The sequence below is a fragment of the Muntiacus reevesi genome, chromosome 5 (assembly GCF_963930625.1).
Source record: "Muntiacus reevesi chromosome 5, mMunRee1.1, whole genome shotgun sequence".
Taxonomy (NCBI): Eukaryota; Metazoa; Chordata; class Mammalia; order Artiodactyla; family Cervidae; genus Muntiacus; species Muntiacus reevesi.
Genome location: NC_089253.1, coordinates 68,003,267 through 68,022,079, shown reverse-complemented (window position 1 = coordinate 68,022,079; position 18,813 = coordinate 68,003,267). Strand labels below are relative to the sequence as shown.

Here is an 18,813-nt window from a genome sequence, read left to right as displayed (position 1 = left end):
GAGTATGCCTTTCATATGGTGGTCTCAGGATTTCAACTGCAACAAGAGAAAGCAAACCATAACGCCACCAGTATTTTTTGAGCCTCTGTTTGAAAAACGTTTGTCAGTATCCCATTGACCAAAGCAAGTCAGATGGCTAAGCCCAGATTTAAGAAACAGACATGTATATGTATGGCTGAGTCCATTTGCTGTCCGTCTGAAACTATCACAACATTGTTTAACTGGCTATACTCTAACATAAAGTAAAAAGTTAAAGAAAAGAAATAGAATTCAATGGAGAAATGGATTCTACCTCTTTATGGAAGGAGCTGCAAAATAGTATGGCCATTTTTACCAATCAACCTCAGTTAGGAAATGTCAATGAAAAATGAGCTCCAGATTTATCATCCAGGCAGGAAAGCAGAAGTAGAAAGAGCACGACAATTAACAGAGAGCCTGATAAGACTAGAGTTGATTGGGATAACAAAAGTAAAACCTGACAAAGAAAAGATTTTTTGAGCAGAACTTCGCTGAATGCGGTGAATGAGGGGAGAGTCTGCTTTGTATAGCAGAGACATCGAGGATTTGTTTATTGCTGTTGTCAACAAACTGTGTGTTGTTGGTTTGGTTTGCTGGAGTGGAGCATTCAAGTACAATCATGGGGAAGCTGGACAACCCAGTTTATAAGTGCCAGTGGGAAGAGGTTCATTGATTGATGCTTACACTTCTGGAAGCCAAAAGGCTTAGCTTCTACTCCTTTAATGATTTTACCAATCATTAAAAAATGAAACCTTGTACAAACTATGTCACTTCTTTGAACACTTACCTACAAAATGAAAATTATGGAATAAATAATCTCAATTTTATTTGCGCTCTAAGAATGGGTTTTCCCTGTCATACAAGTTCACTCAGTTAATGTATTTAGACTCTGCCTCTTAGAGCATACAGAATAATGTAGAAATAGACCATTCATTCCTCCAGTGCATATTTATTGGGTGGACCCTGTGCTAGGAACTGGGAAACATCAGTGAACAAGATGGACAAGATCCAAGGTGTAGAGGGTAGATGTGGGGCTGGGGAGGGGGGTTCAGGGAGAGAAAGAACAAATGGGGAAGCAAACCAGTCAACAGGCCAAGTACCAACCATGCTAAGTACCATGAGAGTAATAAATAGGGTGATGAGATCAAATGTGTGAGTAGGAGGATGGGCACATATATATCAAAGGCTACTTTCTTTTTTTTTTTCTTTTTTTTTTAGCAATAATCGCACCTCGGATAAACCTCATTGGCTACGATACTGCCACTGCGCAAAGCTCAAAGACTACTTTAATTATTATAACCATGAAGGTCCTTTCTGAGGATATAGTATTAAAACAAAGGCACAGACATGAGAAAGAGCCTGATATGTAAAGAACAGACATAAAAGAAAGTTCTAGGCAGGGAGATCAGAAAGTTTAAAAGTCTTAAGTGATAAGCAAGTAGTAAAAAACAGGGAATTGTGGTGGGGGAAGTTCAGTACACTCCTATGAACTTCTGTAATATCGAAGAAGCGCACCTCAAGCATAGAAAGAGATTTTCTCCGTGAGCCAAGCTCTTAAGCACCTAACAGTCCTGTGAACAAAGACTAAAAGAAATCCTAAAAGACACTCAAGGCAGTTGAGAGCCAGTATGAGATTAAATTCTACCTTAATTACATCCAATGCCAATTACCAAAAGATGTTGGGAGATTAGATTACAGAAACCTATATAGCTGACTAGATAAAGAAAACTCTGATGAACTCAAATATAAAACTGCAAAAAGATAGGCCTAGAAAGACTGAGCCCAACAGTGGGTCAGTTATGACCCAGTTATGAAACTGGAGAGAATAATAAAAGAAAAATCTAACTATATTTGGAGCCAGCAGGACAAAGAAAAAAGATGCATATTTGAGGATGTTTGGCATAATATTTAGTGGGTAGTTATAGAAAGCAAGTCAAGTTATTCAACTCCCATTTGAGTTCTATCTTTTACATCAAGTAGAATGATACTCAAAAACTAAACCTGTAGAACAAGAGTGTTGAAAAAGACATTGAGGGACCTCCCTGGTGGTCCAATGGTTAAGAATCTGCCTTCTAACGTAAGGGAGTCAGGTTTGATACCTGGCCAGAGAACTGAGATCCCACATGCCACAACTAAGTGTTTGAGTGCTACAACTAAAAATCTCCCATGCTGCAAGGAAAATTGAAAACCAGATCCTGCTCACTGCAACTAAGCCCCGGCACAAATACATAAATAAATAAACTATCTATCCATTTCTACCACCATTTATCACAAAGTTTAGTCATTTTCTTTCAAGACGGACTAAGGTACTTGCTTTGAGCTAATAACTTATCATCATCATCATCATCATCACCACCACCATCTTAAAATTCCATGGATGGTATACTGCTCTGGCATATTTTATTTTATGTGAGCTTTACATCTACTGTACGAGGCAGGCAGGGTGGGTATGATTTTACCCCCTTTTGCAGGTGAGAAAGAAAAGGCTCAAGAAGTGTGAGCAATACATCCTGATAGCAGAGCTCATGTTAACTCACATAAATTCAAAATCAAATGTTCACATTCCATGTCCAGTAATCTTTCTACTTTCCCATTTTAGGTTAATTAACATAAATGCATCTCACTCCTCCCTCCAAAAATTGTGGAATAAAGAATTCACAAATTTTAACTTATGAATGTATTGTCTGTGTTCAGAGGATTGGTCTAGGTTACGTGTGAATTGCAACGTAAAGAAACTAATGTCCCTGATTTGTCTCATGCTCGTGCTCTGAACCTATATGCTGCTCCCCTGATGAAGATATTAATATTTCTCAGGTCTGGTTTTGCCTCAAAGATGAAAGGTTCACTGCGATCCAGCCCAGAGTTATTAAGATCCTGCGACCACGTGCTTTGCGATGCTATGTGGCTGGGAGGCTTGAGGCAGTCACTGTCTATGGGCGCCTGCTCACAGGGCTAGAGCTAGGAAGATAAGCATCTTAATAGAACAGGTCTGTCAGATCTCTGTTATCACTCCAGGGGACCCAATTCCTGGGTAATCCTCTGCTTTTGCCTCATCTCACCAAATCCCTCTCTAAAACACAACACTGTTCTCATACGACCAGATAATCTGTAGGGGGAAACGTAAAATTGAAAAGGGAAATGGAGGAGAACCTAGCATTTCTTGTTAATTTGCTAGTTCTGTCTTAAACAAACAACTCACAGGCAGTTGAAATGAGTTATTTATTTTGTCTCACAACAAAAGCAAATGTACTATTAATTCTCATTTGCAACACTAGTTTGCTTCTGATTTCCATCTCAATTTACTTTTATGCTTTGTGGTGGAGTGGGTGTGTATTTAGGATCAGGAGATGTTACCATACGAAGATTGGATTGTATGAAAACAAAAGCTTAGGAGGCTTTTTGCTTTGTTTTTATATTCTACCTGTCTTTTGGTAAGTTTCCCACAATCTATAATATATCATTAATTTGGTGACACCCTTTGAAAAGTGACGCCCCCACTTTCTCTTGCTTTTTTTTTTTTTTAAAGAACCTCTGAGTATTCCATTAACTGCTAGATTGGTTCCACAATGTCTTTGTAATGGCTTTTTGCCTCTTGGGAGATTTCTCTCTATCTTATATCCTTAATTAATAAGTTCTTTACCAATTGCCACACAATAATAGAGTATTCTTTTAAGTTTAGCAAATGTGTTGGCGCTTGTTAACTCATTCTAGGTCTCTATCCTGGAAAGACTATGTTGATACCATGGATGGAATTTCTGTGCACATAAGAGTCAGTTCTGATCCTGAGAGAAAAGGATGAATGACACAGTTGATTCCCCAGCCTCCAGATGAACTTGGGAAGGTAACCACTTACGGAGGAGAAAGGCCAAGAAGCAAATGACGTCAGTAGTTGTAGGAGAACAAAGGTTTAGAAAAACATTTCGCTTAAGAGTCCTCAAGGAAAGGAAAAAACAAAGGATGCTGTTAACCCGTTTCTTGTCATAAAGCCTCTGACCGGAACTTCCCAGTGGCCAAAAAGCTACAGTCCAAGGGATGTCTCCCCATCCTCAAAGCATTTACTCATTCATTCATTTGTCCCTCACAGTTGTGTGAGCTATGCCAAGCTTGCACTGGCAAAGGGGAGTAAGACACAATTCTTACTCATAAGAAAAAAAAAACCTATGTCAGGGGTCTCCCTAGAAGACCCAATGAATAAGAGAAAAGTAGAGGGAAGATGTTGTCAGTTGAATATCTTCAGATGGCATAGGGAACACGACTCCACCCTGTACCCTAAGGGATCTATACACTACACGTGAATGAATGTTAGCCTGAAATTCTCCAAAGAATTAAGGGAGTCCAAAGTAGGAAACTGAAGTGTCACTACCAGTTGAGGGGGAGGAGGGGTGGGGAAATGACAAAGAGAGACCTTTCTAATGTACTGAGAATTTGATAAGATTAGAGAATCCTAAAATACTAGGAATGAATGGCACTGAAAGGATAGTTAAGGTCATTTATTCTGTAGAGCTGGAAACAGATGGAGAGGTTAAGTACTCTGGGCTTCCCTGGGAGCTCAGATGGTAAATAATCTGCCTGCAATGCAGGAGACCTGGGTTCGATCCTTGGGTCAGGAAGATCCCTTGGAGAAGGGAATGGCAACCCACTCCAGTATTCTTGCCTGGAGAAACCCATGGACAGAGGACCCTGGTGGGCTACAGTCCATGGGGTTGCAAAGAGTCGGACACAACTGAGCAACTAACACTTTGTCCACTAAGGTGGAATAGCTCATTAGTAATGACATGCTTGCCTTGCCTTTTTCAACTCACTCCAGCGATGTCCTATCAAATATTTCTTCATGTCTTTTCTTAACATTCCCCTTCCTATTGGGTTGGCAAAAAAGTTCATTTGTATTTGAACATTCTTGCCAACCCAGTATTTCAATCTCTCACTGTCTGCCATCCTGACAGTACAAAGAGTCACCTTTTTTATTTTCTTCTCCTAGTATTTTTCTCTGTCCTTTACACAGCCACCACCCAGAACTGTCTTTCTTATTAAGAGTTTCCAATCCAAAACAATCCATGCCCTAGTGAATAAAGACCAATTTGGGACAGCATTCAAAAGCATCCTAGATTTACCTCCAGCCTTTCTTGATTCTTTCTATGTTTTCTTATGAATCCTGCACCCCAGTGGCCCCATAATGCCTTTTATAGACCAACTCTAAGTGTTTCCCCTTTGCTGCTATTCAACTAATATCTGCAAAGTACCATCCTAGGTGTTGGGAATATAAAGCTGACCACAATAGCCAAAGTCTCTGTTCTCTTGGGGAGCATGTTCTTACATAGAGCCTTTGACCAGTGTCTTGTGTAAATATTATTATTTTCTTCATGTCCTATGATCCAATAAAAATTGGGAAGCACTGAAATACTGTTTCAGCAAGTGATTTTAAGGGCCTTTCACTTCTTTCCTGATCTATCAAGATCATATCCATTCCTGAGACTGAATTCAATCATTGAATTCAACCAGAGAATTCAAAGATCAGATGCAAACCTCTGTATGAAGCTGTCCTCAGTTCTCCTCATTGGCAATTTACCTTCCATATGTTTGTGCTTAAGTCCTTTATACATTAAATAATCCTAATAACAAACATCTATTGGCCTCCCACTGTAAATGCCAGGCGTGGATCTAGGTATTAGGACGACAGCATTGAAGAAGAACATATGACTCTGGGACTTCCCTGGTGGCCCAGTATAAGAATCCATCTTGCAGTGCAGAGGACGTGGATTCAATCTCTGGTTGGGGAACCAAGATCCCACAGGCCATGGAGTGACTAAACCCATGTGCCGGGACTCCTGAGCCTGAGCACAGCTAGAGAGTCCTTGCGCCACAATGAAAGATCCACCATGATGCAACTAAGACCTCACCTGGCCAAATAAATTAATTTGAAAAAAACTATGTTAAAAAATTAAGAGAAAAGGACATTTGACTCCTTCATAGTCACAAGTGTACTGAGGGCAGGACCATTGCTTAATTACCTTGGTATCCTCATTTTATTTGAGAGATATTTTGAGTATTTCATTACCTTTTTAGAAGATCAATTCCACAATATATATGTTTGCTTAATATTTAGTGTTTTATAATAAAATAATAACTTGTAATAACAGTAGTAGCAGTGACTTTCCATGCACTCCCAATATATCATCAAGACAATCTTATGAAGTAGCTATTCTTATCATCCTCAAGCTACAAATAAGAAAACCAAACCAGAAACTGTTAGCTAACTTCCTCAAGGTGACTTAGATGGAAGGGAAGGGGGACATAGTCATTCAATAAATGCTTCATGGGTTGGAGTGTATCACATAATCGATCACAGTTTGATGATCTGGTGATATTTAAAATATAATTACTGAGAAATTGCTGGCATGTTTTAGAGATTTTTGGATCCAAATAACCAAAAACGTCTACAGTGCCTTCGTCCCAAAGCAAAATCCAGACCATAGCGCTGGGAAACCAAACAATAGACTGTCAATCAAACACAAGCAACAGGCTGGACCGGCAACACCCAAGCCGTAGGGGTCCCATTTAAGGATAAATTCAAATCATTTGCCCAAAGAGTAATAAAACCGGCTGTCTCACTGCCGAGGGTCATGGAGACTTTATACCAAGAAGTCAGAGGTTTGACCACACACCTCCCTGAGGGAGGGGTCTCATGAGGGCATCTCCGGAGGCCTCTCATTCTCCAGGGTTCTGCTCTGGTCAGCATGGCTCCATCACCTTTATTTCGCCCCTGCAGTTCTTCTGAAGATAATACACAGAGCCAGTGGGCCCACCCTCTCTGCCCTCTTGCGGAAAGGCAAAATCTCTTCAGAAAACTGCCACATCAAGAGCAAAACACCACAAAATCTAAAAAAAAAAAAAAAAAAAAAAATTAAAAAAAGAAAAATCACAAGAAGACCTATGAAAGGACTAAATTTGCCAGGGGATTTGGGTAAGGGAGAATGTAATTACCTGAGCTGGAATTTAGCCAACATACAAAGGATTAATGCAGAGACAGGAAAGCTTCCATTTGTGAGACGTTCCAAGCAAGCTTTTGGGACCAGAGGTGGTCAGGGCCTGCATTTTATGTTTCACTTGATTTCTGCCGTCTCTGGGAGCACATCTCTGGCCCTTTGCTGAAACATTCCTTCCACACTGACTGGAGGAATAGCAGTGCTCACTGAAGCACCAGCATTCTCAATTACTCGGGACAGTCTAGGCAGCAAAAGGGATTTAAGTGTTGGCAGGATTATGAAAGGCAGCCCAGGGTGTGAGGAGGAGAGAGGACAGATTGTGCTTAGAAACTCCCTAGTGGCTCTCTAATCTGCCTTTCCCTTCCCAAATCCACCAACAGTTTGAGCTTTTTGCCTGGTATTTTTGCCTGGATTGTTGCTATACAAGCACTGAACTCCAGGGGGAGCTCACGCTTCCCCCGTGGGTTCTGCGCTCTAGGCTGGGAGGAGAAACGTGTTTGTTTGTTTTATTTATATTGGAGTATAGTTGATTTGGGCTTCCCTGGTGGCTCAGATGATAAAGAATCTGCCTGCAATGTGGGAGACCTGGGTTAGATCCCTGGGTTGGGAAGCTCCCCTGGAGGAGGACATGGCAACCCCTTCCAGAATTCTTGCCTGGAGAATTCCCAGGACAGAGGAGCCAGGTGGGCTACGGTCCATGGGGTCACAGAGAGTCAGACACGACTCAGTGACTTAGCACAGAACACAGTTGATTATTGCTGCCCTGGTGGCTCAGACGGTAAAGAATCTGCCCACGATGCAGGAGACCCAGGTTCTAACCTCGGTTTGGGAAGATCTCCTGGAGAAGGGGATGGCTGTCTACGCCAGGATTTTTGCCTGGAGAATCCCATAGAGAGAGGAGTCTGGAGGCCTACAGTCCACGGGGTCGCAGAGTGGGACACGACTGAGGGACTAAACGTGCATGGTTTAGTTAAAGTGTTGTGTTAGTTTCAGGTAGGTGTACAGGGAAGTGAATCAGTTATACATATATCCATTATTATTATTATTTTAGATTCTGTTCCCATGCATACCATTACACAGCATTAAGGAGAGTGCCCTGTGCTATATAGTATGTTCTTACTAGTTACTTACTCTATGTGTACAGTGTATACATCAGTCCCAATCTCCTAACTATTTCACCCACCCCATCTCCTGGTAACTATAAGTTTGTTTTCAATACCTGTGACTCTACTTCTGTTTTGTAAATAGGCTCATTTGTATCCTTTTATTTTAGATTCCACAGATAAGTGATATCATGTATTTGTCTCTCTGTGTCTGACTTACTTGGCTCAGTATGACAAACTCCGTGTCGCTGCAAACAGCATTACATCATCCTTTCTTGGGGCTGAGTAGTATTCCATTGTCTAAATGTACCACGGCTTCTCTAGCCATTCCTCTGTTGATGGACATTGACATGGCTTCCATGTCTTTGCTATTGTAAATAGTGCTGCAGTGAACATCGGGGTGCATGAGACGTTTTGAATTATAAGTCTCAGTAACTTTACATTTTGAAGTCACATCTGAGAGAAATGAGCCTCATGGCAAGAACCAAAAAACTGATGACTGTCCCTCTGTCCAGAGTTGTCTATTGGATAGTACTATCTATTGCATGCTGTTGAAAGATCAGCCTGAGGCTTATACATGAAAGGCAAAAACAATTCAATGACCTCAAACAAACAAAGGCAGGTGATCAGGGGCTGGGGGCAGGAGAAGTTACTGTTTCATGGGCTCAGAGTTACAGGCTGGGTTGATGACTGAGATCTGGAGATGGACAGTGGTGAAGGTTGCACGACAATGGAAATGTACTTGATGCCATTAAGGGTACTCTCAGACACAGTTAAGATAGTAAGTTTTAGGTTATGTGTATTTTACCACAATTAAAACTGCATTTTGTCATAGGTTTGGTTGGATTCAAAGATTTCAAGTTCTGGTGTACTGTCCTGTTGGCACATTTAAATAAAGCTTTAAATAAAGCTAAGATCTCACTCTTTAAAACAAATAGACAGATGGCATTGGAAGCATATGTAGCTTTTCAAGTGAAGCACCCTCCAAACTCATCCTCTTCATGGGATACGTGCATGGAATACACCGAGGCTGGAGACCCCCCTCTCATCTTGCAGAGGAGGAAACTGGGACTAAGCAATTGCTCTAAACCTCAGGCTTCCGCCCCAGAGTCCTGAAATCTTCATCCACATGCAGATGCTCTTCTCCATCTCCATACTTGGCTGAGGCTGCTCTCTAGACTCTCACCTCCTAGTGCCCTGTGTGGCTACTTTATCCCTTCAAGGCTCAACTCAAGTGTCGCCTTTCCTAATGAGATGCATTAGACACCTCTTCTCCATGCTTACCTGTGATATTGCCTTTCTCACTAAATTAGACAGTAAGCATCTAGAGTGTAAGGACTGTCCTTATATCCCCAATACATAAGGCAGTATATGACACATAGTAGATACCCTCAAATATCTGTCAAGTTCATATCAAATGAATCCCCTAAACAAACCTCATTCCCCAGTCCCCACAAAGACATCAGAATGACTGAGCTTAGAGGATGACCCACCCTGTACAAGGAGAACTCAGATTCCTGCAAGAAGATCTCTAGAGACACACAGGCGAGAGAACCAGGGTGTGGGGTGGAACCAAACACCGAATCCTAAGGATGACTCTGAACAGGAAGCCTGCTTCACAGAAAGGCAATCCTCTACCACGGGACTAGTTCATGTGATTGTTTCATTCACTCCTTCATCCACTTGATGTCACTCTCACTGTCCTGTAGAACTCTGTGTCAAAAGCCTTGGTTCACAGGGTTTTTCCACTAGTAACCTTTGTAGGAGCATGGCTGAACCACGTTTGGGAGCAGGTGGGGTTCCCTGATGACAGAGAACTTCCTGCAATGCATCATCCTGCCTGGACTCTCTCCTCTTTCTCCAAGATCTCCTACCCTCGTTTTGTTTCCAGGTTCATTGTCCTGAAGACAATCCAGACAGAGATCCAGTACTCTCGGGGCTTGGCACTGAGCCAGGCAAGTCAGGGCAAATGCCACTGCTTGTCTGAGCCAGGAATGTGGGTTAGGGACTGAATTCAGGAGCTTTTTCTTTCTGTTTTCTATAGGGACTTCTTTTACTGTTGCAAACTCTCCAGTTTATGAATTGACCAAGTCAGTCTTTCCCCGAGAGAGAAGTTTACTGCAGGCTAATTTGTGATTTCCGAAAATGCAAAAGTAAAATAAGAAACCTAGCCTGGTCCATTATGAAAGGTAAAAGAGTTGGACTGTCTGGGTTCTCTTCCTGGCCCTGGTACTCACATGCTAGGTGACCTTGAATGTGTCACTTAAACAGGCTGTGTTTTTTAAACCAGAGAGCTACGTGGATCATCCCAGGGTCACAGTGAGCAAAATGTGACAATCCTTCTAGGGAACCTCTAAGGAACACGCACAGTAGAAAGCCTGGCTGGAATTCCATTCTGAACCTGATCAGTAATTTATAACTTTAGAAATTCACAGCCATACGTAGGTGGGAGCTGAAATCACCAATGAAACTTCCCTTCTCCTCTCTTTTACCGTGTGTGTGTGTGTGTGTGTATGTGTCTGTGTGTGTGTCTGTGTGTGTGTCTGTGTTTGTGTGTGTGTGTGTGTGTGTGTTTGTGCGCACGCGCGCACATGTGTGCACTCAGTCCTGTCCAGTGCTTTGCGGTCTCACGGACTGTAGCCCTCTAGGCTCCTCTGTCTATGGAATTTTCCAGGCAAGAATACTGGAGTGGGGTGCCATCTCCTCCTCCAGGGCTTTCATCCTGTCTCATCAAAGCCACGAGACCGAGGATGATGCCCTTAGCTTCTTTAAGCCTGGATGCAAACAACCGCTCACAGCAGAACCCAGCTCTCCCTGGTGAGGCATTCGTTGCCAAGCCCACCAGCGAGGAAGGAGTACTCTGGGGACAGCTGTCCACTGCTCTGAGCTGTGACCCTCTCACTGCTGCCTGCTTGTAGCCGGAATAGCTAACACTGGTCTGTTCACAGTCATCTCTCCATGTCGGGGTCCAATCAGATCTGAGGCTGCTGCAGAATCGTGTTTCTTGTTCCCCTCCAGCCTAGGGGCGAGTGTGTTCTTTTTCTTCGCTGCTCCTTCCTGATCATCAGGGCTCTTGGGCTCTCAGATGGCTCAGAAGATGGTCTAAGAAGCCCTAGGATAAATGAGCTGGATGACTCAGCAATGCCTGCTGTTCTCTTGGGCCTGCGGCTCTCAGAGATACCCAGACAGATGTTATCCACACACGCTCAGCTGAAAAGATGCAGTTTCCAGGGAACTGTATTCAACTGCCCCGTGACTAACCATAATGGAAAAGAATAAGAAGAAGAAAATATATATAGACTTCCCAGGTAAAGAACCCGCCTGTCAATGCAGGAGACATGAGGGACGCGGGTTCACTCCCTGCATAGGGATAATCCCTTGGAGGCGGGCATGGCAACCCACTCCAGTATTCTTGCCTGGAGAATCCCATGGACAGAAGAGCCTGGTGGGCTACAGTTCATAGGGTCACAAAGAGTTGGACACAACTGAAGTGACTTAGCATGCATATACATGTATAAGTGAATCACTTTGCGTACAGCAGAAATTAACACAATGTTGTAAATCAACTATATTTCAATAAAATAAATGTAAACAAAAAGGAGCCTGGCGGGCTACAGTCCATGGGGTCACCAAGTGTTGGACATGACTAAGTGACTAACACAGATGTTTCCAAAAATAAAAAAATAAAACACTTTTTAAAAGATGCAGTTTTGTTAACCACAATGGTAAATCAAGAGAATCACAGACAAGTTCAAGCTGCTTAAGAAATGAAAAGTTTTCCAAAAACTTTTCCTTCAAAAGCAGTTACCTTTGGTAATCTGTAATTATGTATTTTGTTTGTTTAAAACTGTTTCCCAGGCAGCTGGTGAATTCCACAAGAACAAGGACCACCCATATTTCATCCTCCTCTAACTCCAGGGCCAAGGATGTTCATGGGCTGTTATCACAGGGGAAAAAAAATCAAGAAATCTTCAAAAATCTTTCTTCTTTTACCCTGTAAAGGAGTCAAAACTGGCAAGAGAGCTTTATTGATTATCTTCTTCAACTTCCCTCTTTCACAGACCAAGAAATTGAGTCCAAAGGAGTGAAGTGACTTACCTAAGATCGCAAAATATATTGATAGCGGAGGAGTCTGATTCTGGAAGTTCATTGCCTTGGAATCTGTTGTATTCCCTCTGCCTCTTCAGGGCTCAGATAGTCCCTAGTCTGTGGTAGGTGTCCAGATGTGGTTCCAGGGAATGCGGTTTGAGATCTGCCAGTCTCACACCGTCGCACTTCTTGTGTTTAGCAGAGACGTCATATATTTCCCCAAAACATCTGGGGCTTGCTCTGCCTTCATCCTTCCACGCCATTTCTGGTCTCAGGATCACCAATGTATACTCGTGGTAGCAGTAGTGTTAGTCGCTCAGTCGTGTCCGCCTCTTTGCGACCCCACGAACTGTAGCCTGCCGGGCTCCTCTGTCCATGGGATTAGCCAGGCAAGAATACTGAAGCGGATTGCCATTCCCTTCTCCAGAGGATCTTCCTGACCCAGAGGTTGAACCCAGGTCTCCTGCATTGCAGGCAGATTCTTTACCATCTGAGCTGCAGGGTATGCACATACATGGCAGCATTTATCATATTAGAATGAGACCCACTCTGCTTGCCAGTCTGCTCCAGCTCACTCCTTTCTGCAAGCTCCTCCAGGAAAGTCATCTTAGTCCTGACCCCACGGTCAGCATAGCCCCATCCCTGGGACCTAACGCCTAAGGGGAGCTCCACTGATATGCATCATAGGGAAAAGAATTGGAGAGAGTTGTGACCAATCATGGAGAAGGCAATGGCACCCCACTCCAGTACTCTTGCCTGGAAAATCCCGTGGATAGAGGAGCCTGGTAGGCTGCAGTCCATGGGGTCGCAAAGAATTGGTCATGACTGAGCGACTTCACCTTCACTTTTCACTTTTATGCATTGGAGAAGGAAATGGCAACCCATTCCAGTTTTCTTGCCTGGAAAATCCCAGGAATGGGGTTGCACAGAGTCGGACACGACTGAAGTGACTTAGCAGCACACATTCGTTCAGACACCTGTACCAAAGGTGTAGCCTCTTCTCCCCCTGGTCTTTCCATCGCCACAGACTCCAGAGAACAGTCTAAGATCATTAACACTGCGGGGAACATCTGCCAGGGCGCTTGAACCCTGACACCCAAAACACACATCCTGTGTGTTCAACGAGGGAAGGAATAGGGTGTGAAAGTGCCGGAGGAACAGGAGAAAGGAGGAAGGATTAAGATAAATGAGGCGATTTCCTGGCCTGGAGACCTACTCTCCTGCGCGCTGTTGGTGTTGTTTACTGTGAATAGTGAATCCTTCAGGCCCATTAGCCAACTTTCAAAATAAGTAATTTACAATGGTGTTTCCACTTTGGCTTAAACTACAGTAGTGAAATCCTGGCAAACAGGTAGAGGAATCATACCCCAGCCTCTGGGGTGGGGCTGGTGCGTGCCCTAACCTCTGAACAAGACTGTGAATATTCAGACATCAGGAGTGCTGGCCAGGGCAGGGATTTGATGTCAGAGCCCACTTCAAATCACACCCACCTCTGCTATTTTCGGACTATGTGACCAGAGCAAGTTGCTTACCCTTTGAGCTTTAGTTCCTTCATCAGTGAAATGGAGCTAAAATCGTGGCCAGAGGATCAGATGAAGTAATGAAGACAAACAGCCCCACACTGGGCAAGACAGGTGGTAGATATTGAATAAATGGCAGTTACTCTTATTCCACAGATAACTCCAGAATCCTCTGTATAATTATATAATCACAGGGATTTTTTTACATACACTAAATGGATTACCTTAATATATATACATATATATAATTTATTTTTAATTGAAGGATAATTGCTTTACAATATTGTATTGGCTTCTGCCAAACGTCAGCATGAATCATCCACAGGTAGACCCATGTCCCCTCTCTTCTCTTGATGTTTTTAACAACAAAAAAATTAGAAGGATCTCAATCAAATAATGAAAACACAATGGTAGGCCTAGCCGGGAGGGGAGTTTGGAGGAGAATAGATATACATGTACATGTATGACTGAGTCCCTTCCCTGGTCACCTGAAACTATCACAACACTGTTTGTTAATCTGTTATATACCCCAAAACAAAATAAAAAGTTAAAAAAAAATCCACACTGCCGCTTTCCCATGGTGGGAACACCACCATCAATCCTCAAGGAAAGCTCCAGTACATTTATTTGGATGACGTCATTATTTTGTCAATACGAGAGTGAAAATTGTCCCTCAAGATAAATCCAAAGTTGAAGTAGAAAATGACCATGTTATTATTAATAACTCTCACTCAATGAGTGCCTAATATGTAGCAAACGCTGTGCTAAGAGCTGTTTAATCATAATTTCCATGAGCTCTTCCTGAGAATTACGAGGGACTTACTCTTATTATGAGGTTGGTTCTTTGAAGTAGGTACTGTTAGTATTCTATGCAGTAGGAATCATGACCTCCCTCCCTTTAGAGATGAAGAAGGTGAGACTTGGAGACAAGAAGTTCAGATGAACCCAGAGATGAACACATGTGACAACAGCAACTCACCAAGGTCACTGGCAAAGAGTGCCTGGGGCCAGGACTCAATCCCCGGTAAGCCTGACTCATAAACCCACAGCCTTCCACGGCAGCAGTCTCCAACCATTTTTGCACCGGGGACCAGTTTTACAGAAGACAATTTTTTCACAGACATGGGGGTTGTGGTATGCTTTGGGGATGATTCAAATGCATTACATGTATTATGCCGCTGCTGATCTGACAGGAGGTGAAGCTGAGGTTGTAACGTGAGTGATTGTGGGGGGCGGGGGATTGCTGTAAGTACAGAGGAAGCTTTGCTTGCTCACCCACTGCTCACCTCCTGCTGTGCGGCCCAGTTCCTAACAGGCCCTTGGCCCAGGGTTGGGGACCCCAGCTATATGGCTTCCCATAGAGTGGAATAATTCCATAATACCTAAAGTCATTAGTCCTACGTTTCTTAAATCCCTAAGCTTTGCTGATTTCATTTCAGGAACACTGAATGGAGTGGTACTTTGTCTAAAGCTCTGTGCTTGCTGCAGTGGAGAACTTAACGATGGCAGGTCCTAATTTCATCTTCAAAGCAATTGACAAATGACAAAATGTGTAATAAGAAAGCAAAATCCGGTACGAAGTTAGGTGTGGGCAAGGAGCAGACGTGCTGAGTAAGGGGCTTCCCTGGTGACTCAGTGGTAAAAAATCTGCCTGCCAATGCCGGAGACTCCGGTTGGATCCCTGGGTCGGGAAGCTGCCTTGGAGCAGCTAAGCCCGTGTGCATGACTACTGTGCCTGCGCTCTAGAGCCCCCGGGACTGCGACTACTGAAGCCCACTCGCCCTACAGCCGGTGCTCCGCAACAAGTGAAGCCACTGCGATGACAAGCCCGAGCCCTGCAACTAGACCTGATCGCCACAGCTAGAGAAAAGCCCGTGCGCAGCAGTGAAGACCCAGCGCAGCCATAAATAAATAAATAATAAATCCTAAAAAAAAAAAAGTAAGTGCTGAGTAAGAAAGAGCAGCTTCTAGCTTCCAAATTGGAAATTTTGCTCTAGCCTGGGCTTCTTTTAACTCCCTGTCTGAGTGGCACAGTTCAAGACAGGCTCTTACTGAAGTCTGGGGGAAGACGGGCTGGAGGGACTGCTTTTAAATCCACAAACTCCCCCACGTCTGGCCCATCAATCCAGAATGTTGTTTCTTCCCAAGATAACTCAGGCACAGCTATCTTGGCAACGACGCTGCATATCTGAGTTGAAATCATAGGTTCAACTCTGGCGCTATCTTCCTGGTAAGTTGGTTTCTCACCTTTCCCCCTCTCTGTCTTTTAAAAATGTCAGCTTCTCATCTTGGCTGTTAACAGAGTGTCTCAGGAAACTCTTCTCACACTGTGTACACTTCCTCGGGGTTTGTGACTTCAAGGCACCCAGGCTAAGGCTGGCTGGTTAGAAGTGAGCCTAGATCCGGCTGATTTGCAAAGTTCCTTCAATGCATTAACACACCTGCTGTGTATGTAAGGACTGAACTCACTAATTTTATGTGGCTGCTCTCAGAAATTCGGCGAAGGCAATGGCACCCCACTCCAGTACTCTTGCCTGGAAGATCCCATAGACAGAGGAGCCTGGTGGGCTGCAGTCCATGGGGGTCACTAAGAGTTGAACACTGAGCAACTTCATTTTCACTTTTCACTTTCATGAATTGGAGAAGGAAATGGCAACCCACTCCAGTGTTCTTGCCTGGAGAATCCCAGGGACAGGGGAGCCTGGTGGGCTGCCATCTATGGGGTCGCACAGAGTCGGACACGACTGAAGCGACTTAGCAGCAGCAGCTCTCAGAAATGAGTGTGTGATTGACTTCTTTGTGTCTGGCTTTATTTTTATTCAAACACCGGTTTCGGTTAGAAGTGAAGGCAAAAACTTCACTTCAGTGAAATAAATAAAGGTAATGATACATATATATGGGCTTCCCAGGTGGTGCCAGTGGTAAGAAACCTGCCTGCCCATACTGGAGACATGAGAGATGTGAGTTCATTCCCTGGGTTGGAAAGATCCCCTGGAGGAGGGAATGACAACCCAATCCAGTATTCTTGACAGGAGGGTCCCCATGGACAGAGGAGCCTGGAGGGCTACATCCACAGGGTTGCAAAGAGTTGGACACGACTGAAGTGTCTTAGCATGTATGCAAACAGTAATGTATGTATCACAAGGTCTTGATACAAATAGGTAGAGAATATCACAGCATATCTTTTGCCCAATAACTGGCATCCATGAGTGTGGAACAGTGGGAAATACAGGTAGCAAACCTACAAGGATAAGAAACTTGCAAGGGAAGTTTCTGTGTTCTTGAGGGGACCTGGACAATATCAAGACAACATGGTAATAAGACTGCTTTTCGAGACCAGTGAAATAACACTGGAAGCAAAGGAGTGAAAAAGAAACAGACCCACCTGGACAGGAGAGGGGAATAATGCTTGGGAGCAGGAGGATGCAAGGAACAAATTCCTGTTTTCTTAGGTCAAGAGGTATTAGAGTCGTAACAACAGCCACACACCAGCACCACCATTATCATCATAATCACCACCACCACCACCATCATCATCACCATAACCATCATCATAATCACCACCACCACCATCAATATCATAATTACCATCAATATCATCACCATCATAATTACCACCACTAAACTACTGGAGGTGATGGAATTCCAGTTGGGTTATTTCAAATCCTAAAAGATGACGCTGTGAAAGTGCTGCACTCAATATGCCAGCAAATTTGGAAAACTCAGCAGTGGCCACAGGACTGAAAAAGGTCAGTTTTCATTTCAATCCCAAAGAAAGGCAATGCCAAAGAATGCTCAAACTACCACACAGTTGCACTCATCTCACACGCTAGTAAAGTAATGCTCAAAATTCTCTAAGCCAGGCTTCAGCAATACGTGAACCGTGAACTTCCAGATGTTCAAGCTGGTTTTAGAAAAGGCAGAGGAACCAGAGATCAAATTGTCAACATCCGCTGGGTCATCAAAAAAGCAAGAGAGTTCCAGAAAAACATCTATTTCTGCTTTATTGACTATGCCAAAGCCTTTGACTGTGTGGGTCACAATAAACTGGAAAATTCTGAAAGAGATGGGAATACCAGACCACCTGACCTGCCTCTTGGGAAACCTGTATGCAGGTCAGGAAGCAACAGTTAGAACTGGACATGGACCAACAGACTGGTTCCAAATAGGAAAAGGAGTACGTCAAGGCTGTATATTGTCACCCTGCTTATTTAACTTATATGCAGAGTACATCATGAGAAATGCTGGGCTGGAGAAAGCAAAAGCTGGAATCAAGACTGCCAGGAGAAATATCAGCAGATGACCCCACCTTTATGGCAGAAAGTGAAGAAGAACTAAAGAGCCTCTTGATGAAAGTGAAATAGGAGAGTGAAAAAGTTGGCTTAAAGCTCAACTTTCAGAAAACTAAGATCATGACATTCGGTCCCATCACTTCATGGCAAATAGATGGGGAAATAGTGGAAACAGTGTCAGACTTTATTTTGGGGGGCTCCAAAATCACTGCAGATGGTGATTGCAGCCATGAAATTAAAAGACACTTACTCCTTGGAAGGAAAGTTATGATCAACCCAGACAGCATATTAAAAAGTAGAGACATTACTTTGCCAACAAAGGTCTGTCAAGTCAAGGCTATGGTTTTTCCAATAGCCATGTATGGATGTGAGAGTTGGACTATAAAGAAAACTGAGTGCAGAATTGATGTTTTGAATTGTGGTGTTGGAGAAGACTCTTGAGAGTCCCTTGCAAGAGTTGCAAGGAGATCCAACCAGTCCATCCTAAAGGAGATTAGTCCCGGGTGTTCATTGGAAGGACTGATGTTGAAGCTGAAACTCCAATACTCTGGCCACCTGATGCAAAGAGCTGACTCACTGGAAAAGACCCTGATGCTGGGAAATATTGAGGGCAAGAGGAGAAAGGGATGACAGAGGATGAGATGGTTGGATGGCATCACTGACTCAATGGACATGGGTTTGGGTGGACTCCAGGAGTTGGTGATGGACAGGGAGGCCTGGCATGCTGCGGTCCATGGGGTTGCAAAGAATCTGACACGACTGAGTGACTGAATTGAAATGAACCATCCTCATCACCATCATCATAGTC

The 18,813-nt window shown here is 43.5% G+C and overlaps 1 pseudogene; it reads right to left on the bottom strand.

The window, feature by feature from the left end:
- Positions 1-1,212: 1,212 nt before the first annotated feature.
- Positions 1,213-1,293, bottom strand: LOC136170191 (U4 spliceosomal RNA; annotated as a pseudogene).
- Between the last annotated feature and the right edge of the window lie 17,520 nt (positions 1,294-18,813).